Below are 8,142 nucleotides of genomic sequence, written 5' to 3' on the forward strand. Positions count from 1 at the left end.
GAGTTATGCTTGACAGGTGTGGAGAGGCAGCAGGGGGGCAGGGCAACACTTCAGGGGGTGGTGCTCTGATGGGCTTGTGACCAGCCGTGTCAGGTTGTGGAAGCCAGAGATGAAAACAGAAGGGAATAGGTTGTGAACGTTCTCTGGTGCCAAACCCAGGAGCCCGGACTACGTTCCAGAGACAAAGGGGAACCTTTGGAGGGATCTGAGCTCTGAACTAATCTGATGAATCCGCCTTCAGGAAAGCGGTCTGGCTGCAATGTGTTAAGCCGATTATATTAATTTCAATGACAGAGTTGTAGACAGCAGTGTATCAAATGAGGAATTCATAACGTGTAAATAGTTTATTTGCAAAAGCATAGCTCGGACCTTATGTTGTAATGTAAGGCGGGAGAATATCGTAAGATGCTAATGGATATATGTGTGTTTTTTCTCCTGGAATTCACTTCTGACTCTTCCACATTTAGGCAATTAGTTGGTCCCAAAGGCCTGCGCCCCATGTCAGTGCAGCACCAGGACCACGGGACTCAAAGGGTCTTGTAGGCAGCACCCTGTTGCGAGCGGACAACTCGGTCACCAGAGGAAACCCTGTCCTACGGCAGCCTGGCACTGTGAGATTCCAGAGCTGTGGCCGAGCAGGAAGCCTGCACTTGTCCTCCAGCGTGTCTCCTCCTCTCTCACGCGACTGTCACACTCACAGTACTTCCGACACCAGGTGCGGCCAGGTTTCTGCACCAAGCAATTCTCCGACACCATCTACCTCCAGGTAGCACCCTATCTCACGGGCTGAGGGCTCAGTTGCCTGAGACTGCCCCTACTTCAGACGGCACTGCACGTAGTAGGTCTCCGGGTGACCCACACCTTCTGTCTGACTTGGCTACACATCAGAGGTTCCCATGATGTCCTCCGCCTTGGATTTGATTGTTTCCTAGAACAGCTCACAGCACTCCAGAAAACACTTACTTATGTTTACCTGTTTACTATATAATAATGGATGTGCTAAAGCACACAGATGAACAGCCAGATGAAGAGGCACTTAGGGTGAGGTCTGGGAGAATCCTGAGCGCAGAAACTTCTGTTCCTGTGGATTGGGTTGTGTCACCCTCCTAGTAAGTGACGTGGATGTGTTCACCCACCTAGAAGCTCTCCTAACTCCATACCTTGGGGCGTAGGCACGATCAATTATTAACTGCATATCCAGGCCCTCTCCCCTTTCTGGAAAATGGGGGGGGGGGGGCGGTGGTGGTGGGAGAGGGCTGAAAATTCCGAGCTTCTCATCATGGCTTGGTCTTTCTGGGGACTGGACCCATCCAGGAGCCATCGGGGAGTCCACCAAAAGTCACCTGTTTAGAACAAAAGACAATATTGCTCAGAAAATTTCATGGAATTGAGGACATCTGTGTTAGGAACTGGGGTCAAAGACCAACGATTAGAACAAAAGTGCTTTTATCACTCAGGTATCCACGAGGGTTTTAGGAGCTCTGTGCCAAGAACAGGGGCAGAGGCCAATATTTTCTATTTTCTATTATCTCACAGCGGCACGCCCCAGGGAAAGCATCAAGAAGCAGTGCTTCCACTTTCCCAGGAGAAGGAGGATTTAAAACAGAAACCAAGTGGGGCGCCTGGGTGGCTTAGCCGGCTGAGCGTCCGAATTCAGCTCAGGTCAGGATCTCATGGTTCGTGGGTTCGAGCCCCGGTCGGGCTCTGTGCTGACGGCTCAGAGCCTGGGGCCTGCTTCAGAGTCTGTGTCTCACTCTCTCTGCCCCTCCCCTGCGCACGCTCTGTCTCTCTCTCCCAAAAATAAATAAACATTAAACAAAATAAAAAATAAATAGAATAGAAACTAAGTTGAGTTATAAAAAATAAAGTTATAATTTTTGACACCAGGGTATATAGGTTGAGGTTCATACCTAATACAAGGTCAGTTTAGCTATCATGACAGACAGTAGTTTACATGGCTGTTTGAGTAGCTGATAGAGGCAGTTTTCTAGGATGATTTGCAAATCTGGTAGGATTTGAGGCCCTTTTCCTCAGGGTGATGGAAAGAGCCCTGGGCTTAGGGGCTCTTACAGTCCAACACTGCCTCACATCAGTACCACATCTGTAGGCTAAGGTTGCCCCCAAAATACAGGACACTCCATTAAATGTGAATTTCAGGAGCACCTGAGTGGCTCAGTCAGTTAAGCGTCTGACTTCGGCTCAGGTCATGATCTCATGGCTTGTGGGCTCGAGCCCCATGTCGGGCTCTGCTGCCAGCTCAGAGCCTGGAGCTGCTTTGGATTCTGTGTCTCCCTCTCTCTCTGCTCTTCTCCTGCTCACATTCTGTCTCTGTCTCTGTCTGTCTCTCAAAAATAAATACACATTAAAACAATATTTAAAAAATGTGAATTTCGGATAATGAATAATGTTGGGGACATACTTATACTAAAACATTATTTGTTATTACCTGGAATAAATTGAACTAGGTGTCCTGTGTTTTTCTCCCCTTATGTCTGGCCCCCTTACTTAGGGCAAGTCATTTAAACTCTTGGAGCTTCAGTTTCTTCATCTGAAAGATAGAGAGTGCTTTGCTATATGGTGCTGTGCTGATCCCTGCAGCAGGGGGGAAGTTTTTCTCTGCCTTCTTAGGGTCCCTGGCTGGGTCCAAAACTTGAACTGACAAGGGGAAAATCATACAAATTTATTGAAGATAACTCTCACGTGACATGGGAGACTTCGTAAGGAGAGGAAGGCCCAAAGAATCGGCTAGATCTGAGTATTTTTACATTAGATGTGATGAAGAGTGAACAGCCATGGAGGACTATGTTAGAGTGAGGTGTAGGAGGTAAGTGTAGGAAGCTGGGAAAACCTAGGGAGGCTTGCTTGTTAGGATTTCTCTCCAGGTCCCTTCTTCAGAGATAAGGGTGCTCCTTGCCTCCAGGGGAGGGCACCTCCCACAAGAGGGTTTTATGACCTGTTTCCAGAAAGATGGAAGGAAGATCATGGTGGCCTTCCTGCTCAAACTCCTTCAGCTTAAAATGTTGGATATGCCAAGGTGCCACATTTTAGGGTAGCATGTCTGGAACCCCATCATTCCAATAGTTAAAGTGATCTAGAATCTATAGTCTTATGTACTCCTAGAATAACTCCGGTCTGTGTGGAGTAGGGCAGATGCAAGTTTTCATTCTACTTAATAGATGTGTGTTCTTGGATATCCATCATATGCGATAATAGTACTTATGAAGTTTAAATGAGTTAACGAATGTGAAGTGCTCAGCTCTGAGCACGGTACGTTGTAAGTGCTCAATAAATAATACTTAGTTACTACCACACGTGCATAAATACGCTGCAACATTATCGGGCTAAATCAGGAAGGCTTGCTGAGTGCTCTCTCTGCACTAAGTGCTGCTGGGCACTATCTTTTCCTTCCAGTTAGTAATCAGAAGGGGACAGAAATTGGCAAGTTTAAAAGGGGAAGCAACTTACACCTCTTCCTAAGTAGGTTAAGAGACAGAGATAACACCTTTGTGAATATTTTTGAAGAGTCTAAAAAATTTTCCTGAACCTTGAATGGACTCCAAAGAAATCCAAAGCTGATGCCTACATTTTACCGCAGGCAAAAACATCCCTCATAAACAAACTGGGGGTTCGATGCAGCCTTAGATGTATCACCACCCCGAGGCTAAAACTCTGCCTGTTTATTAAACCAAACAGACGCAATCTGGGTCACAGAATTAGCGAATGGCGAGCCAGCCTGGCCTGGTGCTCTACCTCCCTGAGCACAGAGGGAGAAAAGAAATGCATCAAACAGAGCTCATCAGAGCAGTTTCGAGAGAGGCTCGGATACCTTTCAAAAGAAGAAAACGTGAAGATGTAACCACACGAAAAGGCAGAAATGAAAGCTAGGGAGTAGTGGCAACAGAAGCATCAGGTTTTAAATAGTTTTGAGCTTGTTTAAAAACTGGGAGTATTTGTGTAGCTGCCTCTCCACTCTCAGTGTTGGCTTTTCAGGGACCTCAGAGACTTACTGGAGAAGGGGACAGATAAGCAGGTGCCTAACCGTCAGAACCTGCAGCCGGCAGACAAACAGAAAACCACTTCCTCCCCAGTCCCTTTTCTGAAGCCCTGAGCCCACCCGGACTCCACCTGCAGGTTTCTGCAGCCGCTCTCCTTTCTCCCAATCTTTCTACTGTTTTCTTTACCGACCCTTTCCATCCCGAAGCTCTCACAGTCCAATCTCCATGCCGCTCGCTGCCTTGTGAGTCATTTTTAACATTTGGTAGGTTTCATTGCTGAAATAATCATGTCTCTCACGGAATGGAGGTGCTGGGCCATGGAGTCGAGTGAAGTGAATATCTGTTTACGGGGTGAAGAACACATTTACATCAATCACAAGCTGCATAGTCTGAGCTGACATATAAGATGTCCCTTGGGAGTGACTGCTTTTTTGCTTTTTTTTTTTTTTTTCAGTTGAAGTACTTGTCATTTCATTTCATATTTCTTTAGATGCAATCAAGGCATGTTAGCGAAAATGCATGAGTCAAACATTTCTTTAAAAAACAACTGCTTTCAGACAACATAGCCTGTGGAAGTCAGATGTATTTTCGTATCTTATGGTAAATACTTGCCTATGGAGAAGACTTATTATGTAAATTCATCTGCATATGCAGTGGTGAATAATTCCTTGAAACCGTTGGTTGGGTTATGAAATCGTCTCACAGGTTGAAAAATCATCATGCTTTCTGCTAAAAGTATGTATTGCCCCCTTTCTTACTTGTGGTTCCTGGACAGCAAAACCCAGGGTCCTCTGGGAAGCCTCCTGCGTTCATTAGTCTGGTTTCTCTGGTGACTCTCTTTAGATTCCCTTGTTATCCCCAAGCGTCTTTCAGTTTGCTCTTTTCTCATTTTCTCTTTCTTTCCCCCCAGAAAGCTTACATGAAAAGTCCATCATTAGAGAGCACAGGTTGACTATGTCCCATCATGGGCTCTGTGTGGTCTGGAGTTTGGGGAGTTGCAGAATAAGCAGTGACGGTGGCAGCCTGTGGAAGTGAGGCTGACCTGGTTAAGCAGGTGGATGTAACCAGATCAGTCACACCCTCACGCCCTCCCCTTCTACCCTCCGCCCTCCCACCTCCTCCCACTGTGCCCAGTACTTAAGACAAAGACACTAGAAAGAGCATGGATTTTGGAGTCACACAGACCTGCCTTTGCGTCCTGTCACCTCGTAAGCTGTGGGACCTGGTAAGGCACTTGGTGCTCCGGGTCAGGGTTTCTTTAGCTGAAACACGAGGAGGGTGCCATATGCCCTGCTTTGCCAGGGCCAATCTTGGTTTATGCTTTGTGTCCTGGCACACTTATGCATAGCGTCTCCATTCAACATCTCAAGCGTCCTGAGTAGATTCTATGGTGACCCTACAAAAGGGAGTAATTCTTACTTCCTGTTGTTGTGGTAAGGATGACATTTTAAGCGTCTACTATGGTGTCTGGTGCATAGAGCCTCGAGATGGTACCTTTTGTCGTTATTAACGATGATTTGAAATGATGCTCCCGCCTACTGTAAGTGATTTACTTGATGTGGTAAGTCCATACATGAGCTTGGAACAGAAAAGTCTGTTTCACACTCTGGAATCCATTTAGATTTTATGTTTTGTGTTAGAAATGGAATTAACTCCCACCGTGGTGTTTTAGGACCTCAATTAAATGTAAGATTCACAAGAATGAGTTCACCAAAGTCAGAAGCGGTAATGATCAGCTTGGATTGGAAAGGAGAAGAGAAATTAGGCACATTTTATGTCATTTTTTTAAAAGGAAAAAAAGTTCTATTTAAAACAAAAACAAAACAAATGAACATCCCCAGAAGGGTGGAATTAATCACAGACATAGATCGCTTTTTCAAAAGAAATTCTCCTCGCTGAACTCTTTGGGTAGAGGCAAGAGCTGAACACTTTGGTAACAAAGCCCAGAGGTCAGAGGTCTTCTAGATGGGTGAGGTGTCTTAGCAGAGAGGAGGGGCCAAGTACTGCTTAAGGCAAAACATATATATGAGAATTCTCTATAGTGGAAATGGCAGAGGGATTCATGGGAAGTTTGTTAGGGAGAAAACCAAGGGTTGGCGCAGTTTGTTTTTTTTCTAGAGTCGTGAAATAGCTGCCAGAAGTATTAACCTCATGCAGGTGCCAGACCCTGAACTAGACCCTGGTAACATGGCAATGTGGCACAAAGTGTGCAGACTACAGAGAAGGAGACAGACACATGGGCAATGGCAGGACTCTGCACTATGGTACTGGCATGCTGGGAAGGTTATGATGGGCTAGCTGCTGTAACAAACAACCCCCAGCCCATGACTCAGCTCGGTAGGTGTTTATTTCCCTCTTGTATTACGGAGTCATGCAAGTGGTTGAAAAGCAGTCATCATATGGCTCCAACAGTCTCCATGGCCTTGGAGTTTCTCTTCTGGGTCCTCAGCATCCAGTCAACAGATGGAAGGAAGAGAAAACTGGAGTGTTGCACAGGAAGATATTTTTGGGCTAGGCTTGAAAGTGGTGACCACAGGCCATTTGTCAGAGCTTAGTCACATTGCCTCCACATAATGCCATGGCTGGATAGCCACTTTCTGGAAACAATTCTACATGATGGAAGGGGAAGGGGAGTATTTGTCTTTGGCAAACAGTCAACTGTTTTTGGGACTTACACACTGAGGATGAGTGTGTAATGAGAGCTCAGAAGAGAAATAAAGCCAACTGTGTGTGTGTGTATGTGTGTCTGTCCATGTGTGTGGTCGGAGAGGGAAGGGAAATTATAGCAATGGATGGCTTCCCAGAAGAATTGATATTTAAGCTGAGTTTTAGAGAGAAATAAGATTTAAGTCAGAAGGGCAGGGGGAAGGGACAGTTTAAATAGTAGATGCAGCATGTGCAAAGGCACTGGGGTATTCATTCATCTAGCCAACAAATCTTTATAAAAGTGCCTTTAAGGTGCCTGGAATCCTTCCAAATGCTGGGAATGCATACATAAGATAGACAAGTTTTCCCCCTCGTTACCCTGTACTCTAGTGAAGGGAGACAAGCCGTCAGCAAACCAGCAAAAAGTCCACAAGTCAAAAACTCAAGTAGCATGTTACATGGGGGAGAACTGCATGTTCTTAAGTAGGACTAGAGCTAAGGGTGCATGTTGAAGGTGGTGGTGCAGGACGTGAGAAATGATGAGACCAGAGGAGATAGGAAAGGCCAGCCAGAGAAGGGCCTTTCATGCACGAAAGGGCATCAGGAAGAGGGGCTGGGCTCAGCTTTGAATTGTGGAGAGTCCACCTGCCTGCGGATGGACTTCAGGTGTGGCTGCTGGGAGGCTGATTGTGAGGCTGCTGGCATGATGTAAGTGTGAGGTGATGAGGCCAAGGTGGGGAGGATGGAAGTGAGAGCTGTGCCAGAGGTACAGGGATAGGACCAGGCTGTCACATCATGGGGACTAAGGAGAGGGAGGGTTCCAGGACGACCCCTAGACTCCTCTCCCCTCCCTCCCAGGTCTCAGGCAGAAAACAGTTCGGTCCAGTCATTCTAGTTTGTGCACACTTTTATTTTTTTTAAATGTACTTATACAACATCACAGAAAAAAAAGCCAAAAAAATAAAATAAAATTTCTACCCTGCCTGTTTTCTTTTATTAGATAGTTGTGGGTACAAATTATTAACTTAATGTTATTTGATTTATACATTTCAGTTAGTTGGCTTAACTATTTCCATTTCTTCCATCTGTCCTGGGTGGAGGTGGCCTTTAAAGTCGCCTGACCAGGGAACTAGCACAGAACAGCAGAGGGAAAGCCTTCTTCCCCACCATCTCTGAGCCAGGCTGGAGCCAGAAACACCCTCCTGGGGTGTTCCTTTCTCTTCACCTCTTCACATTTCACTTTCTTTCATCCTTCAAATGATATGGTCCAACATTCTTCATGGCCAAGACAGAATCCCAGCTAACATCTTTGATTTTGAACTAAAATTAAGAAAATAAATAAATAGCAATGGGTGGTTTATAACTGATTTGCCATTCTAATAGAAGTGTACAGATATATTTGGGGGCTAGGAAAGAAAAAGACTATTGAAGTAACAAATGCAATTATGACTACACAGAACAGCTTTCCTAAAGACCAGAGCTTCAATCTTCGTATGTTTTT

The 8,142-nt window shown here is 45.6% G+C and overlaps 1 long non-coding RNA gene across 1 annotated transcript; it reads right to left on the reverse strand.

Moving 5' to 3' along the window:
• Positions 1 to 325: 325 nt before the first annotated feature.
• Positions 326 to 5,784, reverse strand: LOC131519709 (uncharacterized). The gene is made up of 3 exons (XR_009265747.1): positions 4,754 to 5,784; positions 4,186 to 4,335; positions 326 to 1,343 (listed from the first exon to the last, which is right to left on the reverse strand). It is a non-coding gene; the product is annotated as an uncharacterized LOC131519709 (long non-coding RNA).
• Positions 5,785 to 8,142: the final 2,358 nt, after the last annotated feature.

Source organism: Neofelis nebulosa, chromosome 8 (assembly GCF_028018385.1).
Source record: "Neofelis nebulosa isolate mNeoNeb1 chromosome 8, mNeoNeb1.pri, whole genome shotgun sequence".
Lineage (NCBI taxonomy): Eukaryota > Metazoa > Chordata > Mammalia > Carnivora > Felidae > Neofelis > Neofelis nebulosa.